General features: G+C 43.7%; 1 long non-coding RNA gene across 1 annotated transcript; it reads right to left on the bottom strand.

Annotated features, from left to right (window-relative positions):
* Positions 1–13,709: 13,709 nt before the first annotated feature.
* Positions 13,710–18,634, bottom strand: LOC122469136. The gene is made up of 2 exons (XR_006293390.1): positions 18,410–18,634; positions 13,710–14,347 (listed from the first exon to the last, which is right to left on the bottom strand). It is a non-coding gene; the product is annotated as an uncharacterized LOC122469136 (long non-coding RNA).
* Positions 18,635–23,970: the final 5,336 nt, after the last annotated feature.

Here is a 23,970-nt window from a genome sequence, read left to right as displayed (position 1 = left end):
TTGTTCTCAGTTTTTAAGAGTCTCTTATGCTTTGGCTCTCTTCCACTCTAACCTCTTTTTTTTTTTCTTCCCCTCCCCCATGGGCCATCTATTTCTTAAAGAGCCAGTTCCCCCAAACCTGCTCCTCTCCTGCTCTCAACTAGCAAGAATATGCTAGACTTGCAAATTACCAAGACAGTAATGGGGTAAGTTTTGATGACTTCGATCCACTTTCATGGCACATTTCACTCCAGACTTTTAAGGTATATTTATATAATCAGGATTCTCAAATTCTCTAGGATTCTGGGATCATTCCCTCTTTAAAAAAAAAAAATTTTTTTTGGGGGGTGCCTGGGTGGCTCAGTCGGTTGGGCGTCCGACTTCGGCTCAGGTCATGATCTCGCAGTTCGTGGGTTCGAGCCCCGCATCAGACTCTGTGCTGATGGCTCAGAACCTGGAGCCTGCTTCAGATTCTGTGTCTCCCTCTCTCTCTGACCCTCCCCTGTTCATGCTCTGTCGCTCTCTGTCTCAAAAATAAATAAATGTTAAAAAAAATTAAAAAAAAATTTTTTTTAACATTTACTCATTTTTTTTGAGACACAGAGAGAGACAGTGTGAGCAGGGGAAGGACAGAGAGAGAGGGAGACACAGAATCCAAAGCAGTCTCCAGGTTTTGAGCTGTCAGCACAGAGCCTGACATGGGGACTCAAACTCACGAAGTGTGGGATCATGCCCTGAGCCAAAGTTGGACGCTAAACCAACTGAGCCACCCAGAAGCCCCATTCCCTCTTGTGTCAGAAAAATGTATTGAGCCTCTTTTTCAAATAAATGTAGGGAATCCAGCATGCTTCCCCCATTTCTAAAGTTTCTTGGGAGCTGGGTAGAGAGGAGGAGAGGGGTGACTTTTTCCTCTTACCTCTCAGGCTGAATTCCTCCTCCTGGCCATCTCTGCTTCTGTGGCTGTGGTCCTTTCTTCTCATTACTTCTCACATATCAGCTCAGCCCCACCTCCTTCAGTCCCCCAAATGCTCCTTACACAAGACCATTGCTGAAGGTAACAGATTTCTACTGAAGGCTTGAGGGGACTGAGGGCCATTCTAGAATAGCTGGAAAAAATTGTAAGTCAAATACGGGACACAATTTTTCTTCAAGATGTTCTCTTTTTGGAAGGCTCTGCCTTTGCGGTATCAGGACCTGTTCTCTCATGGAATCTGACCTCTCTTCCTCTAACTTCCCCAAGGTCCCTCAGGGGCCACACACTTTCCCCCTCTAGAGAAGCTACAAGGAAACTCTTGTACTTTATTATACAGACCAACTTCTCTCTCTTCATTTTAATCTTCTCCTCTGGTTTAGGCCCCGGGAGCTTTGCCTTTCACAACCAGAAAACCATTCAATGATGCATCTCATCATGAGCCTCTAAGACGGAAGGAGTTTGACTGTTCTTCCTGCTTTAAATATAAAAAGTTCCTTTCCATTATATTCAAAGCTACGTTGACCAGGCTACAGTTTTTGAGAGTATACAGCAGAGCTCACACCTTTTTGGGTTTGCGTTAGTAAGTCTTAGCAAACTGGCCCTCACATTCTGGGTAATTTAGTAAAGTAATTCTGGACAGAAGGGTCTTTGCACTGTGTTTTCCCATGCATCTCCCCTCTCCTGCCCGCACAACCATCTTTCCCTCTGAAAGTGAATTTAGAATGTCTCAATTCAATACTTGGGCAAATTGTTGGCAATTTTAAACCCACCTGGACTTTGGACATCTTGAAAAACAAGCAACGTTGATGTTACATGGAAACTCACTTTTTGGTCTCTGATGTTTACTGAAAACTGGGGCTTCTAACCAGCATTATCAGTTGACCATTAGTTAGTTACTTGCCTTCTTACACTTTGGGAAGCAGATCAGTGTCAAAGTATAGTTTTCACAAGGTCAAAAACATGACCATTTTATGAAATAAAATGAGCACACACTAAAGATTTTCTTTTCTCATTAATGAAGGACCAAAACGGGTTCAAAGGAATATAGGAGAATTAAATGTATTTGTAGTCACTGAAAGAAACCACATTGGAATAAGTGAGTAAGTTACACACAAATTTGGTTAATGTTATACAGGGCAATAAAACTTCGACCTTTGGTTGTGATCTGTTTTTACCAAGGAGATATAATTTCGTTGTGGGCAGAAATCCATTTGCATTGCTACCAGACTAGAATCATTTGCATTGCTTTAAGTTTACTATGAGTTAACACATATAAATTAATAGTAAATAGTAAGTCAAAGGGCAGAGCACATCTCTGGAGAATTAGATAATCGTCAGTTGGGCCCATTGGACACATTCCAGTGTGACACAGAAAGGGTCATTCTTTTTCCTGTTTTCAAGTTTTGGATATGTTTTGTCCTTAACGTTAGAAATCAACTGTATTTTCTTCTCACCTTCTCTAGGTATACCACTCATTTAAAAAGTCTTTGCTCAACAATGGTTTCTGTGATAAAGCCAATTATTTTAGAGAACAATGTATATACTTCACACAGTTCTAACATTTAAGCCCTCCCTGACTCCCCAGGATGCCCTCTCATTTAGAATACTCTATGAGTGGCTTAGGTACATTTACCTTACCCCCTAGAACAATGTTCCCCTAGAACATTTATACACATGCAGAAAGCTGGAGAGCACTGGCCATGGTTTCTGCCATAAGACACGTAGCATGACCAGACACTGGGCTAGAGGCATCATAATTATGTTTTCATTCAAGACACAAAGATAGAGTAACTTATTTCCTCTCCATTAATTTTGACATATTAAACCAAAGGTACAAAATCTTAAGAAGAGTTGAAACAGGGGCGCCTGGGTGGCTCAGTCGGTTAAGCATCGGACTTTGGCTGACATCACGATCTCGCAGTTGTGAGTTTGAGCCCCACATCAGGCTCGCAGTTAGAGAGTTTGAGCCCTGCATCAGGCTCTCTGCTGTCAGCACGCAGCCTGCTTTGGATCCTCTGTCTGCCTTTCTCTCTTCCCCTTCCCCGCTTGCACGCTCTCTCTCTCTCTTTCTCTCAAAAATAAGATAAAAAAATAAAATCAAAGAGTTGAAATGACAGATTCTTCTAGGGATGACTTAAATATATTAAAGGGAAGAAAGTATAAAACGCATTGATCTTCTGACTGCTTATCTTGACATAGTCAGTGGGTCACCAGAGAGCAAATGTTCAGTGCTGAAACGGGGAGGGACTTCTGTAGTTTGCCGGGTTTGTGGTGCTCAATGCAGTGACTACAGGTGCTTCCCGCCCACCTCAGGGGACACCACCCTGTGATAGGGGAAGGTGACTTGTTAGCACTGCAGGAGGGAGCTTATTCTGAGATAAGGTAACATAGGCAAGAGTTAGCTGGGCTTTGGAAACATTCGTGTAACAAATAGCTTAAATGTCCATCTGCCTCATCCCAGCCTCTGTGCAAAAGTTCCAAATTCCAGCCCTAATCCTACAGAATTCCCACCGCTCTCCTTTGGCTGAACTATTGGGAAAATTCTTTCTGCAGCTGTTTGGGAAGCCGGTTGCAGTCAGGGCAGAGCAGCAGTGACCACATTGAGCTCCTGCACGTCCAAAACATATTATCTACAATCACTGAAGGTCAGTAGAGTGAGAACAATTTGAAATCTACTGATAATCCCTAAACATAAGTATTGATTGGGTTGTTATAAGGCCTCTGTTGCAAGAGGACCATGCATGAGGCCAATAATCAGCAGTATTTATAAAGTTAAATTTATCTTCCCTTTATTTCCCTTGCTAATTCTTGTTGAGAAACAGCATGAAAAAAAAAAGCCAAAGGGTGACGGGGAAGTATCTCTGAGTGTTTCAAAATCACACGTGTCTATTTATATAATTTGGATTGCGCTCACATCATACAGGAAACACTGCTTTTTCTTTTGTTTTTTACATTTTTAAAAATTGTGGCAAAATATACACTACATAAGAGCGACCATCTTAACCATTTTTAGGTATATAATTCAGTGGCATTAAGTACATTCACCATGATGTACAACCATCATCACTATCCATTTCCGGAATGTTTTCATCATCCCAAACAGAAATGCTGTACCCATCGAACAGTCTCTCCTCATTCCTCCCTCCAAAAGTCCCTAGCAACAACCATCCTGTTTTCTGTCATGAATTTACTATTCCAGGTCCCTCATGTAAGTGGAAGAATACAATAATTGTTCTTTTGTATCTGGCATATTTCATTGAGCCCAACGTTTTCAAGTTTCAACACTGCTTTTTTTTTTTAATGTTTATTTTTGAGAGGAAGAGAGACAGAGTGGAGGAGGGGCAGAGAGAGGGAGACACAGAATCTGAAGCAGGCTCCAGGCTCTGAGCTATCAGCACAGAGCCCAACGCGGGGCTCAAACCCACAAACCGCGAGATCATGACCTGAGCCGAACTCACAGGCTTAAACAGACCAAGATACTCAGGCATCCCAACACTGCTTTGCTTTTAACAAAGTTACTTTGAATACTTCGTTTGTCTCTTATAGAGAGAATAATTTAGTAGTATCTTGTAATATGATTTAATATGTCTCAAACTCAAAATCCCCATTTTTGCCTTATAAAACAGCTGGCAGTGGGTCTCTGATTACTTTAAAAAATTTTTTTTAACATTTATTTATTTGAGAGAGAGAGAGAGAGAGAGAGAGAGAGAGACAGAGCACGAGTGGGGAGGGGCAGAGAGAGACACACAGAATCCGAAGCAGGTTCCAGGCTCCCAGCTGTCAGCACAGAGCCCGACGCAGGGGTTCGAACCCACGAACTGTGAGATCATGACCTGAGCCAAGGTGGGATGCTTAACCCACTGAGCCACCCAGGTGCCCCTGTAATTACTTTTTTTTTTTTTTAAAGCTAGGTATTGGCTCTGTAAAATATGAACAGCTAAGAGAGAACAGGAAAAATCTTCCCTATGTGACTAATTGTGGCTGCAAGTTTGACTTGAAATTCAGTACTGAAATGAAACCTGCTCGTTGTACCTAGACTAGAAAAAAAAATCAACAACAGTATGTTCTGTGCATTGCTTTTCTTGTGAGCTGCGGAGAGATGGGACCACGATGGATGCCACTTGTTAGAGGACAATGGCATGCAGTCGCTGTCCAGCACACCCAGCAGAAATACTCGTAGGCACACGAAAAATACGCCCAGATGGTATTCTCCATTTTTCAAGCTAAAAATGCCAATTGTCTCTCTAGTCTGTGCCCAGAATGCTGCCTTTTCTAGACAGAGGCTCAAGCATTGATTTCCATGCCCAGTGAAACAGGGTGCTTATTAACCAGACAATCAGAGCTTCTTTCATCCCAGCTCCTTGCTCATCATGCAGGGCCTTCAATACCGGATCGAGATGCAGGAAGGAATGGAGCGAGAGAACAACATAATGGGAAAATAAGATCGACTGTGATCATGGAGGAACCACCAACCTAGTTCCTCCCAGCTGTAGTCCAATTACAATCAGTAGCTCCCAGATGTACAGCAAAGCAACTGTCCCCAAAAGTAAATTCTTCTTTAGGATAAGCTGCTCGTGAGCAGTTCCCGTTGGAGCCAAACTCATGCCATCAAATGAAAGCCTCAAATTATGTAAAGCTTAAAACACAAACACACGCAAATACACATTCAAGACCAAAATGAGATACAGTGAAGAGAATAAATTAGCACCAGCTGCAGCCCAATTAAGCAAAGGCTTCCACAAGGGAAAGCTTACTTACAATTTACCTAAACAAACCCTCTTCCTTTTTGTTACAATTTGCTGCTTATTAATTTTTCTTATTAAAATGACTACAAAGAGTAACCAAGAGCATCGTTATCACATCGGGGAAAAAAAAAAAAAACTCAACCATTTCTTCCAACCAAGAGAATGCTTTGGAGGGGTATTTTTGGCCAAATATTTGTGTTTGTAACATTTAAAAAATATTTAAAATTAGAAAAACTTGAAGTTGCACATGCACACAGTTAAGAAAGTCAACGCTCATGTTAAACACAGCAATTTCCAGCTCCATCCTTCCTTGTCTCCTCAGAGCCCACACGTTTCAAATCTTGCAGCTATTTCTTCTGGTATTTATCTCTGTATTTCTAGATAATGTGCCTCCGTTATAATTTCTGGGTTTATGAATTTTTATTTTATCTGTTGACTTTCTACATGATGAAGATTTTGTCACCTTTCATATGAGTCCTAACACTTCTAACCTCCCTTTCTTCCCCCAAATTCCCAATATAATTATACTGAGGGGCAGAGGGAGAAGAGGGTAAAAAAAGTCTGAGGGAATGCGGTGCCTGGGTGGCTCAGTGGGTTAAGCGTCCAATTTCCGCTCAGGTCATGATCTCACAGTTCTTAAATTCAAGCCCCGTGAGCCCTGTGCTGACAGTGCGGATCCTGCTTGGGATTCTCTCTCACCCTCTCTCTCTGTACCCCTCTCCCACTCACTCTCTCTCAAAATAAATAAATAAACTTCAAAAAAATATATAAAGTCTGAGGTCTTGTTCTATTGCATGTTGTGAAAGGCATATGGAAAGACAAAGAAAAATAAAGTAAAAGCAACCTCTTATACAGGGCTTGCTTTGGCCAGCACCTTACCTATAAGAATTCATTGAACCCTCACAGCGATCCTACAAAGTATGTACTGGGAGTATCCCCATTTTAAAGATGAGAAAACTAAAGCACAGATAGTATAAGTAACTAGGAGAAGCTAGAAGTCATCCATTGTCTCTACACTAGATCCAGGATCACAGATGTGGCAGCTCTTTGAAAGATTAGAAGCAAAGGAGATAATGATAATGTCGATGATGCCTGGCCAATACCAGACACACACATACAGCTGGGAACCAGAGCAAGAAGGACGTACAAAAGTTAACCCAGGCTTGGTGGGGGAATGGTGTTTACCCAGTTTGGAGGAGGGTCCCTCTTTAAGTAAAAGAGTATGAATTTGGGCACCAAACTGCATATTTATTTAGAGTAAAGAAAAGAAATCAAAATGAATTAAAAATATAAAGGGGTGACAAATACCACAAACATTACAACATGCAGAAAAACAACATCACATATTCATTAACAGTCTGATATTCCTCTCTAGTCCTTTCCCTACCCCCATTTCAGCTGCATGCTCTTTGATTGCCTTTTTGTATATCAACAATGTTGCAATATCATTTGCTAAAGAGTCCAGAAAGTGAATTCATTCTTTCCTCTACCATGATTGATTAAAAATGTGTTTTTAATATTAGTGGTTTAGTACTTTATTTTAGTTTTATGACTCATTGTTGGAAATACCATGTGAATCTTAGGATATTGTCCAATTTGAGAAAATCTCTAGTATATACATTTTTCATAATGGGCTGACAATTTCAGGGCATTTCCAGTGTCATTGCATTGTGACTGTCTTCCCTACTCTTTGAATTGATGACATTCATAAATGAATGGCCAGGAAGGGACCCAGAGTATAGAGCCTTCCAGCTTGCCACCTGTGTGGGTGTAGACCCCAAGGCCTTAAGCTCCTGACCTCTACCACCCAGGCTGCTTCAGCTCTCACCTCACAGCTTGGATGTTGCTACTCAGTTCCAGGCGACAGAGTCTGTTGTTTTTCCAGGAAGCTGACATCCTGCCCCCAAGAGCAGTTCAAATTTCATCTCCTAGGTTGAAGACTGAAGGACATTGACACAATGGCCCTGTGATCCAGGCCAACACTGGCAGCCCAGGGAAGCAGCATCAGAGGGGCAGGAGGCTCAGGCAGCCTCTGGAGTCAAAGCCATGACTTATCCTAGGAAGGAGGCCAGAGCTTGATGGGCAAAGACTGAGCCAAATGCAGTAATGAAAAGACTAGCTAGGCTATGCATGAGTGGAAAGCTAAGTATCCCACCAAAATAAAGTCATAAATCTTCATTTGAACAATTTTCATTATAAAGCCATGGGAAGAGCGGAAGTCAGGTAGCTAACTGGAATAACAGGAGAGCGGAGTTTTGCTGCCTGTTCTCGGCTGCAGAGACAACCTTTTCATCCCCAGCCTACAATTCCTCACTATACATGGGAAAGCTGGAAGGGATCACCAGCTTGGTCCCTTTCAGGACCCAGGACTAGCCAGACATGAGTGGGAATTGGAATCCCTACTCCTCATATACCAAACCAAACAAAACAGGCAACCAGCTGTGTGGAAACCCAGTTCTGGTCACATTTCTTTGGTTCATCTCAGAGCGGCAGGGGTCATGCTCCAGCCTGGGAATTTAAATGGAAATCCAAAAGAGGGCACCATAAACCATTCTATAAGAAAAGAATAGTTTCCACTGTCATCCCAAAGTTTTAGAAAGTGTGCAAATTCATGAAAACTTGGTGCCTGTAGAGTTAAATAGAAAAGAGAGGGTCTGAAAAAAACAACAAGCACCTTCTTCTAGCTAGAAGCTTGCAGAATGCATCTCCACTGATGGAGGTAAAAAGGAATACCATTTCCTGAATACAGCATCCAATTGCTTTTCTGCGCCCCCCCTTTCCTCCTTCTCCCTCACGCCCCTCTTCCTCCTTCTCACTAATGTATAATAAAGAAAGGCTTGTCACTTTCTAATTTGTGTTCATGTAAGCATCTTAAAACAACTTGTGGGCTTTTCTAGTGGAAATCTTAGGAAATAAGCTATTAGGCTACTACTTCTCCAACCCATGGAAAAAAATATGTTTTAATCATGTGCAGCAGCATTGCACTATATAAGCAAAAAAACCAAAAACCAAACAAAAAAAAACAACCAAAAAAACCAAAAACAACTTTCCCGAATCCAGTCACTGGTGTGCAAACCTGTTCAGTAGAATCCCTTGATTTTCAAGAATAACATCACAAGATCTCTGGTGTCAGTTGTTTCTAAGAATGAGTGTGCAGTACTTTCTTCTGATCAAGATTTTTTTTCTTATTTTAAGAATCATTGTTGTTATTTCTGATAATAAAAGTAACACATGGCTGTAATAAAAATTACAAAGTGCATGCCATAAAACAGTGAAAGTCCCTATAACCTCAGAGATAAACACTGCTTGGTTTATATTCATCCAGATACTTTTTTTCAGTGCATGCTATTATGGATCTTTATAGTACATATAAATTGAAATGAGAACGTACGTAATGCTGTTTTTACTTTGCCTTTTTCTTTTTAAACTTGGCTCTCAGTAGTGGACATCTTTCGACATCAATACATGGAGAACGGCTTCTCTCTTTTCTTAACACCATAGAGTCCCCTTGTATGGAATTAGCATGATTGTTTAATCTGCTATTGATATGCATTTGGGTTGTTTCCAGTGCTCCTGAATAGAAACAGTAATGAATACAATTCTCCTGTAATAATCTGTGTGCACACCTGCAAGTGTTTCTGCAAGAGAAACTTCTAGAAGGGAAATTGCAGGGTCAGAAACTATGCATATCTTAATTTGAACAGACCCTGCCAAACTGTCTTCTGAAAGGATTGAGCCAGTTTATACCACCATTAAATAAATCAGCCTGCCTTTTCCTCTGACACTTCCGCCAATACTTGTACTCCCAAACTTTTAAGGGCTTACCAATGTGATAAACAACACAAAAGAGAGGTCTTTTTAAAATTTCCCACATTTGGATTTATCGTAATAGAAAATATAAAGACATTAAGTATGGAATCACTAATGACAAGCCGCTAAAAAGTAAACAAGTAAATAAAGCAGTAGTGAAAAAAATTCAGCTCCATACTTTCTTATGCTTTCTCTAAGGTTCAGCATCAAAATTAATAAATCATCAAAAGAAAGTGCAGGTGACTAAGGGGGCAATTTCCTATTGGGAGTAGCCAGGGTCCACTTCATTTTCCCAGGCTTAGGACGTTCCAAAATCCTCGGTGCACTCGGAGTCCTGCCTCCTTCTTAGCCCTGGCTAATCCCCATGAGCCCACAGCTAAAAAAAAAAAAACAAAAAAAAAACCGAGAACTACTCACAGAGAGCCAGGCTGGGCGGGCAAAGAGGCTAACGGTACATCACAAGAGCTTCAAGGGAACATGTCTCCTTGATTCCTTCCTTCTGATTTAAAAGAGAGCTCTAAATTGCATGTCTGTCTCTTTCCATCAGTGAACAAAGGTGGTCTTTAAAACGTGATTGGCCAGAGGGCAAACGGTCTCTCCATTACAGAACCAGAGCCGCTAATGGGGTGGCAGCAGCTTTTGTGTTGGAAATGGGGTTCCCCTTGAAAGGGGCCTCCTTGGTTTGTTTCCTAGTGTTTTTCTCTAGTTGCAAAATAAATGCATGAGCAGGATAAAATAAAATTCAAGCAGTGTGAGATGAAATGTTAGTGATGAAAAGTTAGCTTTTAGTAGTAGCTTAGTAGTAATGAAAAGGTAGCTTAGGAATGAAAAGTTAGCTTCTCTTGCAGTCCAGACCTGCAGTCCTGATACACTTATTAATAATTTCTGGCATATCTTTCTGGTAATTTTCTGTGCACACACACATACCAATTTTTTTTTAACGTTTATTTATTTTTGAGACAGAGAGAGACAGAGCATGAACAGGGGAGGGGCAGAGAGAGAGGGAGACACAGAATCTGAAACAGGCTCCAGGCTCTGAGCTGTTAGCACAGAGCCCGATGCGGGGCTTGAACTCACGGCCCGTGAGATCATGACCTGAGCCGAAGTCGGACGCTTAACCGACCGAGCCACCCAGGCACCCCTACCAATTTTTTACATAAACAGAAGCACACTGTGCACACTACTGTGTAACTTTTTTTATTGTGTACTTTTTTTTTTTTTTTCAGCTAACACGCTGTATGGATTGTCCCAAATCTTCACGTGTGGATTTACCTCATTCTTCTTAACAACTTCACAGTGTCCTATGGTGGCCATGGTCTATTTCACCTGTGGCTCTACTGAAAAGGACTGAGGTTGAATTCATGGTCTGGGTGCGATATTTACACACAGCCCTTTATGCCAATATATGTGCAGAATCTACTCCTAAAATGGAATGGCTGTGTCATAGGACTTTTTGCATTTTTAATTTGGCTAGCTATTCCAAAATCACTTTTTAAAAAAAGTTGTACCATTTCACACTCCCACCAACAGTATATACAGGGGCTCTTCTTCATTCTCTCAAAAGAAGCTCTTTAAAGATTAGCAAACATATGCTACACAAAATGAAACTGTCCCAAGGAAATGGATTTGTAAATGAAAGACCCAAATTACATAAATCGGAAGCCTTCAAAGTGGCCACATTAGGTCCATTGATATGAATCTCTATGATGACTTTATATGTCTCCATTTACACTGAGATCTTTGTGAACCACACCAACATTGGCAATTTTACCCATAAATCACTGTCTCTGAAGGAGATAGTGGTTTCAACACCACTTACATGTCATATTGAAAAAGTTTTCTAGCACATTCTCCCATTCTGGAGCTTGAGTTTGCCCCCTTTCCCAAGTTATTACCAGGATAACTTTCCATTGCCCCTAAATAACCTCTGCTCTGAGCTACTGGTGGCCCAAGAGACAACGACCACGTTCATTGTCATTAATAACAATGCTGCCTTCAGGTTATGTAGAACTTCTCCACCAAAGTGCTCTTAACACTTTCATATATGTTATCTCATTTATCTCCACAGCCTCTTATTGAGGTTGGGAAGGTGTTGCTGAAATCTGTGGAGATACACACAAAAGTTATTGTGGTATCTTCTACGGCAGCCACGAGAATGAGACCCTGTGTCAAGATCCCAGAATAAATAAAGGGGGATCTCGGGACACTAGGTACCGGGACTTCAAAGAAATTCAGGAAGTGATATTTCTTTTCTTAGTCTCGTTCGGGTTTCCTCAGAATCTGTGGGCGACCTTTAAAAATGCAACGTCAGGGCACTAAGATGCCAGACCTGCTTCCCGTGGGCCTGAGTGTTGTCGGCAGATGACCCCATGCTCTGACCTGGCCACTCTACATCTAGGAACTGAGAGTGTAGATTCCCGTACTCTTATAACCTATGGATAAAGGAACAGCAAGGTGTTGTGAGGATGGCTAGGGAGGGAGAGCAAGTGGCAGTGGGAAGAACAGATCCTGCCGCCAGCTGATCAGGTACGTGATTCCAGTGTGTTCAAGCAGGCTCTCTTAAGCGTTTTCAGAGGTAAATTTACATTAGGATTCTTCAGAGGTCACAAAGCCCAATTCAAGTAGGGCAGCAGTTTGGCTGAGAAGCCCCACAGCTCTGAAAGGCGCTGCGTATCTCGTACAGAGCCTAGTTTACTTGGGGGAGCGCTATAGACCGAGGGATTTTATTTTGAGTTCCAGAAACTGATGAGGAGGTACCTGCTGCAGTTGTAAGCTCTCCTTTCCAGACAACTGCAGACATCACTTGCCCTTTGCAAGGCCTCCGCCAGCCTTTCCGGATGTCCCAGGGCTGAGCCCAACCAGAGAAGAGCCCAACTCAGAGTCCACTGTGCCCTGGAGGCCACCATTGCCAAATGCAACAGACCCCTGGCATGGGAACTCCATTGAGTGTATTCTGAAGTCTTCATACTGCTCAAGGATCCCCAACCTGAAACAGCATGACATCTTCAATACCAGTCAAGGCAAACCTGGTACATTCCCCGGCCTCCAGGAGAAGGCCAGGAACAGGAAAAGGAAGCAAGAAGAAAGTTAACAGTTATTACACCTCCATTCTGTGCCTTGAGCTTTGTGTAGCTTCCTTGGTGGCAGGTACTCGTATAACCATTCTATAAAAGGGGAACTTGAGGATCAAAGAGGTTAAACAACTTGCTTAGAATCACACAGTCCTTTAATGTCTATGTAGACATCTGTTGATTTGGCCTGACTTGCATCACTTCCTCCTTAGGTAACAGTATCATCTCTTCCAGGTTTAATTGGGAGTCCCCACCCACCCCATCCCACCCAGGGGTGAATATGTGATTTAGAATTGGCCAATCAGCAATGTCACCAAGTCTTTGTTGTACCCCTTGGAAAGAGACTCTCTCCTTCCTCCACCCATCCTGAGTACTAAGGATCACATGAGTCTATAGCTACTGAGGAAGACCCCAGAGTGAAGCCATTGGAGAAATAGCATGGAAAGACAGAACACAGATTTCCAATAACATCTTTTGAGGGCCTTGATGTTGCTGTGCCTGAAAGCATAACAACTCCTTGGATTTTTCAGTGACATGAGCCAATACAGCCTTTGCTTATACTATTTTGATGCATGCCCTAAAAAGCTTGAATTGGAACCCAGCTTTGTCTGACTCTAGAGCCAATGCTCTTTCCATGAAATCGAACAGCTTCCCCAGATACAGCCCTCACTGAGCTGGTATCTTCTAAGGCCAACATTCACACTCTGGTTGCATACTTCAGGGTGGAGAACAAGTCCCACACAGCCCTGAACTCGAGGACATTTCTAGTATGGACCCTTTGAAAAAGTTACCCCTCAACAGACATACACGCACACACACATACACATACACACTCACACACACATATTCCTCTAGGGGTTGATGGCTGAAAAAAAGCTTCCCTTAGTATCTGGTCCTCAGTCATCCTCTGGGGCCTTGGGCTGTGTTGCATCCTCCTCAAGCTGTGGTGGTGTGGGCCCCTTAGAGAGCCAAGATCTCTCCAGTCGTACCCATGTGTGGGGACACCAAGCAGTCCTTAAGGCGGGGAGGGGCACCAGCAATTGTTGCCATGTTCCTGGGAAAACATTGCTGGGGGAGGGGGGGAGTGTCTTAATCTATTTGGGCTACCATAAGAAATTGTCATAAACTGGATGGCTTAAACAACAGAAACTTATTTTCTCACAGTTCTAGAGGCTGGAAGTCCCAGATCAAGGTGTTGGCAAAATAGGTTTCATTCTGCGGCCTCTTCTCTTGGCTTGTAGGTGGCTGCCATCTTGCTTTGTGTTCACGTGATCTTTTCTTGCCTGTGCTAGGGAGAGGGAGAGGGAGACAGGGAAAGAGGGACAGGAGAGTGCTCTGATGGTGCCTCTTCTTATAAGGACACGAATCCTACTGGATCAGGGTCCTACCCTATTTCCAAATACAGTTATGTTGGGGCTAGGGCTTCGACATACAAATTTGGGCTGGGGGAGGGGGGGACATAAACATTCAGTCCATAAACACAGATGCCCTGGAAATTTTCAGTCAAAGGAGATGTGAAGAAAACATAGAACAGAATACCCAGAAGAACTTGAAGGCAGTTGGTGCTTTTTCTCAGAGCCTAGGCTTAAGCACTTTGCAATCATCAGGATAGATATCTTCTGGATATATGTTTTTTTGTTGTTCATTATAGGATAGAACGCTGGGATTCCTCTTGTTTGGGCAGCAATGTATGTCAGGGCTTCCTGGTTTCAAGATAAATCCACATGCTAAGGTTGTGGTATCCCAACTGGGAAAACGAAATTAGTTAACTGAAAATGAAAAATAGGAAAATTAAACCAGCAAGTTCTCTAAACATATTGGGCCAATTTAAAACCCAGGTTAACATTGATTTATTGTTTTAATAAGATTCCCGTGTAAGGAAAAATGAGTGGTCTACACCATAAATAAGTATAGGAATGTGTTTATTGGGCTGCAATATGTAGGAGCAACAGGGCAAATGACTCCTCAAGTTTTCTGTATTTTTCCCCTTATCTTTAAAGTCACTGGGCCTGAATGTATTATTTTTACCTAAGATGCATGTCCCCAGAATAATGTAAAAGACAGTTAATATTCTGACTACTGTCTTCACCAGAAATGACCCATGACGGGAGAACTCAGATGGGGGCCTGAAGAAGCACTGGTCCACAGCTCTCCAGCCGGGACGATTATGCTCAAAAGAAGCCAAGGGGAGAGACACCTGGACATTCACCCAGCCCCAGGACCGGCTCAAACTGGGGTCAGTCTGCAGCACACAGTTGTCACTGTAGGGCTGAGGCTTCAGGAGCCAGTGGCACCCCTTTCTCCTCAATAATTCAAGTCTGTCTCAAGTCCAGAGAGCTTTCCCAGCAACCCTTGACCTCTTTGGCCAGCCATAATGCAGAACTATGGTTAAGAGTTTGGGGCTCTCACACTGAACACTCTGGAAGAGGCAGTCATGGGAAGATATGTGCACTTCCATCTGACAATGAGGCTGGAGGAAAAATGCCCAGAAGTCATTGCCAAGGTGCAGACACTACATGGCGAACATAAAACCTCGAAAACCACGCGATCACCCCTGACTCTGACAGCACAGAGGCTGGAGACGCAAGGGTCATTTCCATGGCTTTGCAAAGAGGTGCAGAGCCAAGCATCCGGGTCCCCAGTCTCTCAGGAAATAACCTCTTAGGAATAACAGGCTCTATCAAGAAGGCATGGAACCTACTGGGAATTTAACTTTGTTCCCAGTGTTTTAATTCATGAGCTGAGTGGTGGATACAGGGGTAACTTTTATATTTTTCCTTGTTCTTTTTTTTTTTAATGTATTAACTACTACACTATTAAATTAAATACTATATAATACGTTTAAGAAATAAAATTACATTACATTAAAGTAGGACAATAGGGATATCTTTTAAAATTTAATATGATTGGGGTGCCTGGGTGGCTCAGTCGGTTAAGCTTCCAACTTCGGCTCAGGTCATGATCTCGCAGTCCGTGAGTTTGAGCCCCGCATCGGGCTCTGTGCTGACAGCTCAGAGCCTGGAGCCTGTTTCAGATTCTGTGTCTCCCTCTCTCTCTGCCCCTCCCCTGTTCATGCTCTGTCTCTCTCTGTCTCAAAAATAAATAAACATTAAAAAAAAGAAAAAAAATAAAATTCAATATGATTGATGAACTCGAGGTGGTGGGGGGTGGGGGTGGGGGTGGGGACTGAAGAGTTACATGTTTATAAGAAGTCCAGATAAGATACTTCCCATCCAGGACCTACAGCTTTAAATCTTTTCCCAGAGTAAAAGAAATACAGTCTACCAGCTGTTGCATCAAATCCTAAAATATTAGCTACAGACCATTCTGCTCCTTGTTTGGACCCAGAAGGATAGAAAAGCCACAACTGTTGTCATTTTGCGGGTAGAGTGCATTGAATCCCTACACAGCTCGTTTTCATCCATGTAGTTCCTGCACACACAGCCCCAGAAAGATGATGGCTGTTTGCCTATTTCACTATGGAGGATGAAATATGGACACATCACATGAGGCTGAGCACACTCTGGAAAGGGACAGGAAGGCTAGAATCAGAAACAAAGGCATTTTGTTCCACAGACCCTCCCTCCCCACCAGAAAGGCTTTGCAATTGCACTCAGCAATCTGGTGTGTATCAGATGTTAGATAAAATTAATTGGGAACAGACATTTATCATTATTGATTTGTATTTGATGGGCATTTATAACACTACATTATCAACAAACAGAAGATAAAAAGGCTGAGGAGTAATGGGGGCTGGCAAGGTTTCATGAAAGGATGTAATCTTTATCATGAGGCACTTGCTCACATTAACAAGTCCATGAAATTGATTTCCATGGAAAATGCTTTAGAAGAAAACCCAAGGAGATCTTGCAGAATTACCGAAACTGTTATCTTTTGGGGAATGTCTATGTGTATGTACACATGTTTGTGTCTTTAATTGAACTATTTCTTGCCTTGGATAATAAGATCTAAATGAAAAAGTTAAGGCTGAAAGGCCTTATTATATGCAGTAAGCTCGTATTTCAAATAAATTAAATGTGGCTCCATTCATTGCTCCATTAAAAGTACGAACTTCAATGCAATTAGGTTGATTAATGACATGCTAGTTAATAAACAAAAATAAAGTGAATATTATTATATGAGAAGGGTTGGTTTGGGAAGGGGGGGGTTAAAGGAAAACAGTGGGCTTGTTTGATCAATATACAGCCCAAATGCCCACCTGGAGAACTGTAGCCCCAATAGTTTACAGGAAAACATTCAAAACTATGGTGTGATATGGTGGGAAGGAATGGAGCCAGCTCAGGAGTCAAATAGATGTGAGTGGAATTTGGATACACCCTTTACTAGATGTGTGACCTTGGGCATCAGGCTCCTCACCTATAAGATGGGAGTAATAACTACCCACCCAGACGGTGGTCGTGAGGGGGAATGAAGCCATGTATATACAACTCTGAGCCCAGGTGCTGGCACATAGTAGGCATTGGACTCAGAGTTAATTTCTCTTTGAACCTCGGGAAAAGATTCAAAGAAGTACCTAGAAGTTTCATTCTTTCAGGAGAAGAGAGTTTGGGTTTTAACTTGCTGTAGTAACAGTAGAGAAAATAAAGAAAGCGATAGGATGTTATCAATAGTTTCTCCTCATGGCTCTCAAGCCCTTTATGAGCCACTTTAGAGTTCTTGATTATAAACTTCAGCAGCCAATATGCAAAGATGTAGCTTTTCCAGTTGTAAAATACCGAAATGCTTTCCTACTGATTGCTAAGTTACCACTGCACCGAGTCCCTATGTGACCACCTAACCACCTTGGAACCCCTCCTCCTCACTGATCCAGCAACCAAAGGGTTAATGCTTACTCCTCAGTGGGGGGGGGGAAAACGGGGAGGGTGTTAGAAAATCTTGAGAGTTCTGGCTAGTTGTCCAGGCGGATACACAGGAATGTATCACCACACCCTACCGGTTTCTAAATACTTTGTCAGTCTCTTTTCTAGCTAGATGTTTCTTCACACACCTCTTTGGTCCCCAGCTTATTTGTGGGATAGCAGAGAACTTGAAGTCACTCTCCCTTGGGGAGATCCCTTTGGTGGACTGGAGCTGGCTGTCCTGGCTGGGGTCTCATCTACTTGGATAGCTTCCCCTCTTAGCTCCAGCTGCTATGGGGTCACTTTTCCCTATAAGGTCTGCAATATAAATCAAAAGGGTATAACTGAAGTCCCAGCCCACAGGGTAAGTGTTGTTTGTTTTCAAGGATTCTGAACCATGAAAGGAGAGATCTCAACAATGTGGTTTCCTGTGGGTGGGCCTGTTCGGAATAGGCAGTCTTTCTCCCGAGGGCATATACATTCTTGGAAAGAGCTGACTGACTGCTCTCAGCCCCAGCCCTTGCTCACACAAAACTGGGCAAGTTAGATCCCTGTTGCCCTCCAATGGATCCCCCTTCTGGTAGTCACTCCCCTCTAGGGTGTTGAGTTATTGTAAAGAGGCCCATGAATCCATTTTTGCAACAAGCACTGTCTTTATTAATCACCAATATTTACATACTTTGGGCCAGGTCCTGCAGCAGTCTGTCCTCCCCGGTTTTTAAATGTTATCAGATACTGTTGTGATTAACAAAACACAGACTTTTCCAAAAGCGTACCAAACTCACATATTTTTAAATCAACGGATATTAAAAGTACATCTACTATAGTGTAGGAGGCTGTAAAATTTGACATTAACAAGAGGTCCTCATCCCAGAAAAGTTGGGCAGCCCTGTGGCTCATTATGGAGATGAAAAGAAGGTACATGACTGAATGATTAGCATATTAGTGAAGAGAGTAAGAACGCCAACTCACCCCGCTTCTGCATGGGAGGCTACCATTCCTGTCAGTGGGGTGTTCCTACTTCTCCATCACTGCAAAGCAAAGAGGAAGTTTAGGGTAATTCCAGAGACTCGCGGCACTCAGGAAAGCGTGCCCACATCGAAATCGGACTTTTACAAGCAAGACCGGTGATGGCCGCTGAATACAAGTGTGTCACCACCTCTGGGAGCACGGAGATCTAAGGGGGCTACAGGCCAATGAAATTCGATTTGCATTTTCTCTTCCCTCCCTCCTCAGCCCCCCGTCCTCCTGTTCTTTCCTCCTCTGGCTGGGCTTCAGAAAAGTGTTGGCAGGTGGCATCCAGCTGGGACGGCTGCCAGGTTTCTAGATGGAGGAGCTGTACTGCAGCTGTGTTGGCAGGGAGAGGCCCGGAGGAGCCAGAGTAAACGAATTAAGTCCTGATTCTCCATGGTGAGCTACGGGACATTCCTGACGCACGGGGGCAGCTGCTGGCTGCACGGAGTCAGCTCCTACCGGCAGAGCGGCAGAGCGCTGGAAATAGACCCGCGGCAACCCTGACCCACAGGGAGAGCCATCACCGTGCTAAAGCAACGTGGGGAGGGGTCAACTTGGTCTTAAACAAACCCCCCACATAAATGCTTTTTTTTTTTTAATCTCATTATTTGCTGGTGATGTTGTAATATGCCTTCAACCGAGCGGCACTATCTCGAGCAAACATCTCATAATCTTTCTCATCCAATCCCCAATTGGCAGTATTTTAAGGAGTGGCCCTGTTCCAAGGGCAATGTGCCAGGTCTCCACAGAATTAAATAAAAGGGGGAATTGGCAAAGTGAAGGCGACAAATGTATGCAGTCATCTATGTCTCAGATCCAGAAAAATTACTCTTTAAAAAAAAATTTTTTTAGGGGTGCCTGGGTGGCTCAGTCGATTAGGCATCCGACTTCGGCTCAGGTCGTGATCTCCTGGTTCGCGAGTTCAAGCCCTGCATCGGGCTCTGTGCTGACAGCTCGGAGCCTGGAGCCTGCTTCCCATTCCATGTCTCCCTCTCTCTCTCTGCCCCTCCCCCACTCACGCTGTGTCTCCCTCTGTCTCAAAAATAAAAATAAACATTAAGAGAAAAATTTTTTAATGTTTTTTATTTATTTTTGAGACAGAGAGAGAGAGACAGAGCATGAGCAGGGGAGGGGCAGAGACAGAAGGAGACACAGAATCTGAGGCAGCTCCAGTCTCTGAGCTGTCAGCACAGAGCCCGACATGAACTCGTGAACCACAGATCGTGACCTGGGCGGAAGTTGGACGCTCAACGGACGGAGCCACCCAGGCGCCCCAACATTACTCTTTTTTTTTTTTTTAAGAAGTCAGATGAGTTGTGACCAAACAATGGAGTGGCACGGGGCCCTCTAGACTAACCTTAGCCAGTCTTTAAATTTCCTCAGGAGTTAATTTCTGACTTATAAAATATGGACATATGTAACATACTTAAAATACGTAAAATTGTTTATGCTTCAATATCATTGAATAATGTTCCCCCCGCCAAAATGTCCACGTCCTCCTCCCTAGACCCTGCGCAGTATTACCTTACACAGCAAAGGGACTTTGCAGGTGTAATCAGGAACCTTCAGCTGGGGAGATAGGTCTGGATTATCTGGGTAGGTGGGATGTAATCCCAAGAGTGCTTATAAGCAAAAGAGGGAGCTAAGATAGCCAGTGTCAGTGATGAGATTTGAGAAAGACTGGACCAGCCCAGCTGACTCTGAAGATAGAAGGGGTTCACAAGCCAAGGAGTGCAGGCAACTTCTACAAACTAGACAAGGCAAGGAAACAGATTCCCTCCCAGAGCCTCCAGAACAGAAAACAGCACCATAGACATCTTGACTAAAAAATTCTACATTTCTTTTAGGATTAAATACAGTCTATTCCATTCAGAATAGATCCTCTGGCAATATTTATACGATAGCTTTCAAATGATGCTCTTTTCTTAAATCCTCTTCTCAACAGGGAGGTGAGTATCAAACCCTAATTACACGAGATAATTGGGTAAATGTGACACAAGGTGTTATTTGCAGAAACTAAGTCACACAAAAAGTAGAGAGCAGACAGAAGTGGACTTCTTAGTCTCACATGATCACTGCCATGGGAACTTAACTCCTGTGCCTTACTGATTTTGGAAATAAGCAAATGTCTAGATGAAACTACCTTATTTTCCCCACCCCTAGATTCTGAAATATATCAGAGATTCAACCTTCAGAAATAGTTACTATATCAGTAAAATCAATATCCCCCCAGAACTTTAAGATCTAGAATTGTACTGGCAGAAAATGAAAGCATGAAATTTCTCCGAAGTTACAGCTTTCACAAGAGGAAAAGGAATAAAGACTTGAATTGTTCAAGTTAAGCTACTATTTTCCAAGGTGTGTTTCAATGGCCATTTTTGGGCCAGGTGTGTGCTTTATGTGAAGTGATCTTTAATTTCAAAAGGTTTGAGGGTGAGAAAAAAATACATATCATTGTCCCCATGTCAAAACATAACTCAATCTGGTATGTGACCGAAAAATACAAGCCAGGGTAAGATTGCATGGGGGTATGTTTTCCAAGTGTATCCCTACTGAAATTTCTTGGCAAGCCAGTTGTGGACCAGCTACAAGCTACAGTGGACCCCCAGTTGTGCACTGTGAGGGAAGTGACAATAAGCTGGAATCCACAGGGGTCAGGACCAGGGGGATGATCCAGCTACAGCAGTGGCCTCTCAGGAAGAGGACCAGGATCCCAGAGGTAATGCGTTGGGAACATCAGACATTCAGGTCCCCCTGGGATGGTATTACTATTCAAGTAGTCTAACTGGTGCAATTGTATCTCTGGATGGAGAGAACATCCCTTAGCACATAGATAATAGCAATTCCTTGTAAGAAGGGATGGCGTCCATGTGGACTGAAGCACAGCAGCTTCAAGCTGGGGTACAGGGAGGTGGGCATGTGTAAAAACAGTATGCAGCTCTGTAGGGAGAAGGGAGTAAGCAGATGGTCATGGAGTTGAACTAGAGGGCTAGGGTTCATGGCAGCTCCAGGCCAAGGAGGAAAGTGAAGTTCGTGAACCAGGACAAAAGCTCTTTGCTGCACGGAACAAACAAAGAAAGTTACTTAAGAAAACTGTGGCTCCTTAAGCAGCAACCACTAAGCTTAAGAACCTAATTCTAAATCTCATGCATATTCTGATTGTTCTGATTGTTCTGATTGGCTTAGGGACTGGCTCTGGTTGGACCTTCCTGTTGGAAACCATCAGTCTCTACCCCTGGGCAGAGCTGGTGGCAGGGTAAGAGATATTTCCAACAATGCTGGCTTCATCTGGATTGTTCTATTTTTTTCAGTAAGAAGCTGTAAGAATTTGAATTTCACATCCGTGTGTGTGTGTGTGTGTGTGTGTGTGTGTGTGACATAAGACTTGACCACTGAATTATTAGGTGACAGACCAAATAATAGCTCCTTCCTTTTTTTCTGGTTTCCTATCGGCTTAGCTTACACTGGCCTGTCTTTCAGACTAAAAGTCATACGGGGCTTCGTAAATAAAAATGCCAGTTATGAAAATACATGTGGCGATGATCTCAGGTGGGGTCTCGAGAAAACAGAACCTAAGACGGAGATTGCACACAGGTGATTTATTGGGGGGTGCGGCCCATGGAAGAGTGGGGGAGGTAGGATTGGCAATGGGAGAAGCCTATCTGCCATGCATGCACAAAGATGGTCTCAGCTCCTCCCCCAGGGAGCCCTGAGGCTGGGCTGGCTCTGCAGAGTTGCCCTGAATTGGGGTGAAGGGGACCGGAGCTCAATATTCCCGCATGGCCAGTCACTGAATGTGGGCTGCCTCTGAGAGGGGAATGTGACCTTGGTCCAGGTGGCTGTCTTCCCAGCAAGTCCTGGAGGGGGACTTGGCTGAAACCAGTCAGCCTCCAACACAGGAAGAGTGAGTGAGAGCAGTGGGTCTGGAGGTGGTGATCTGGGCGGGGCATCACCGCACCCTCTGCAGCCCAGGCTTCCCACTGCTCCCACCCCCTCACTTCCTACACTATCTTCTGGGGCCAGTTCATCCAAGATACAGAAGGGACAAACTTGGGAAAAACTTCAGGGACAAAACTTGGTAGCACGAACTACAACTCCTGCCTCTGCGTGGGTATAACTGATACTCATCATTCCCATCTTTCATCATCCATTCTAGAACCTCTCTACTCTAGCATCTCTCTAGCATTACCTGGTGGGTGGCCCATGCCCTCCTCCCCGAGAGGCTTGAGCTCCTGGTCACCACACACTTCTTGAATAACAGATGCTGCACCTGTCCACTCACCATCAAAATTGGGCAAGAAAGTATCAGGAAGCAGGGGATCACCTGGGTGTCACAGCAGTTCTCTCCTGTCCCTGTCATGTGATAGCAGCCTTATGTCCTCTTGATGATGAGCATCAATTACCCGGCGAGCATGGTGACTCCTCTCCTTGTGTGCAGGCTTCTTGGCATAAGAAGCTTGCAGTAACCAGGTGGAAGCCATAGCCCAAGTTTTAGTGGGTTGCTTGCTATGTCCTGTGGTGGTAGCATTTCCCCCCTGAGAACTCTAAACCACAGGACCCAGAGCTATGGGGTCAAAACCTACATGTTTTCTAAGTCATTGGTATTGAGAGAAAGTGGGGCCACTCCCACTTCTCCCTCTGGGTTCCTAAGACTGTGTGTATTCTGTTGGCTTGCATGTAGGTGGTTTCCTGGGGAGTATGCTCAAGATCAATGCCTATGCGGTAGTGAAGGAAGCAGGACTGGGCAGAAAAACAGTGGAAGAATCAGGACTGGAAGAAAAACTGTGATACGGTCACCAGAAAAGCCTCAGGTAATCCCATGGTGAGCTTTGGGGCTGGATGGCCCTGTAAAGTTATTCTGAACTGGCCAGGCCAGACCTTTACAATTGGCATGGCCATTGAATGGTTGTTGCTTCGGGATGTACCCTACATCCTGGAGGCTGGCGCCCCTTCCTCACATGGCATTCTCTCTTCCAGCTGGCCCCCTCCTCCTCAGACTTCCTTGTCCCCCATTTGCTCTTTCCCCTTCTAGGCCCCTGACCAATCAGGCAAGCATTCACCACTGTCTAGGACTCCATATGTACTCTCACCTCAGAGCACTTCTCTTTCTGCCTAACGTGGACAGGCAGGTAAATCCCACAAGGGATTTCTCACTTGTGTCTCTCTATTGAGCTGATCCATCCATGAACCCAACCCACTAGTCTTTAACAGGGAGGAATGGGCCACATCTGTGGGCCCAGAGGGTTCCCAAGAATATGGGGATCCACATTTTTCTAGCACATCAACCTAGACATACCTGCCCCATGTCTCAAGGTGTCACTCCTGGCTTTGGCACCCAGACTTCTTTGGAGCTCTGCTACTTTAAGAATTAAATCCTGGGCCTATTCCTTAGCTTTTCTACCCTCCAACTGCAGACGAGTCTCTTCATATGCTGTTAAGGAAGCCCTCTGGCGTTCACACTTTAGCCTTATCACTCAGTTCCAGCTGTTGCAGGTCTAGTGCCCAGGGAAGCAAAGTCT

The sequence above is a fragment of the Prionailurus bengalensis genome, chromosome B3 (assembly GCF_016509475.1).
Source record: "Prionailurus bengalensis isolate Pbe53 chromosome B3, Fcat_Pben_1.1_paternal_pri, whole genome shotgun sequence".
Classification (NCBI taxonomy): domain Eukaryota; kingdom Metazoa; phylum Chordata; class Mammalia; order Carnivora; family Felidae; genus Prionailurus; species Prionailurus bengalensis.
This window is presented reverse-complemented; position numbering and strand designations above follow the sequence as displayed.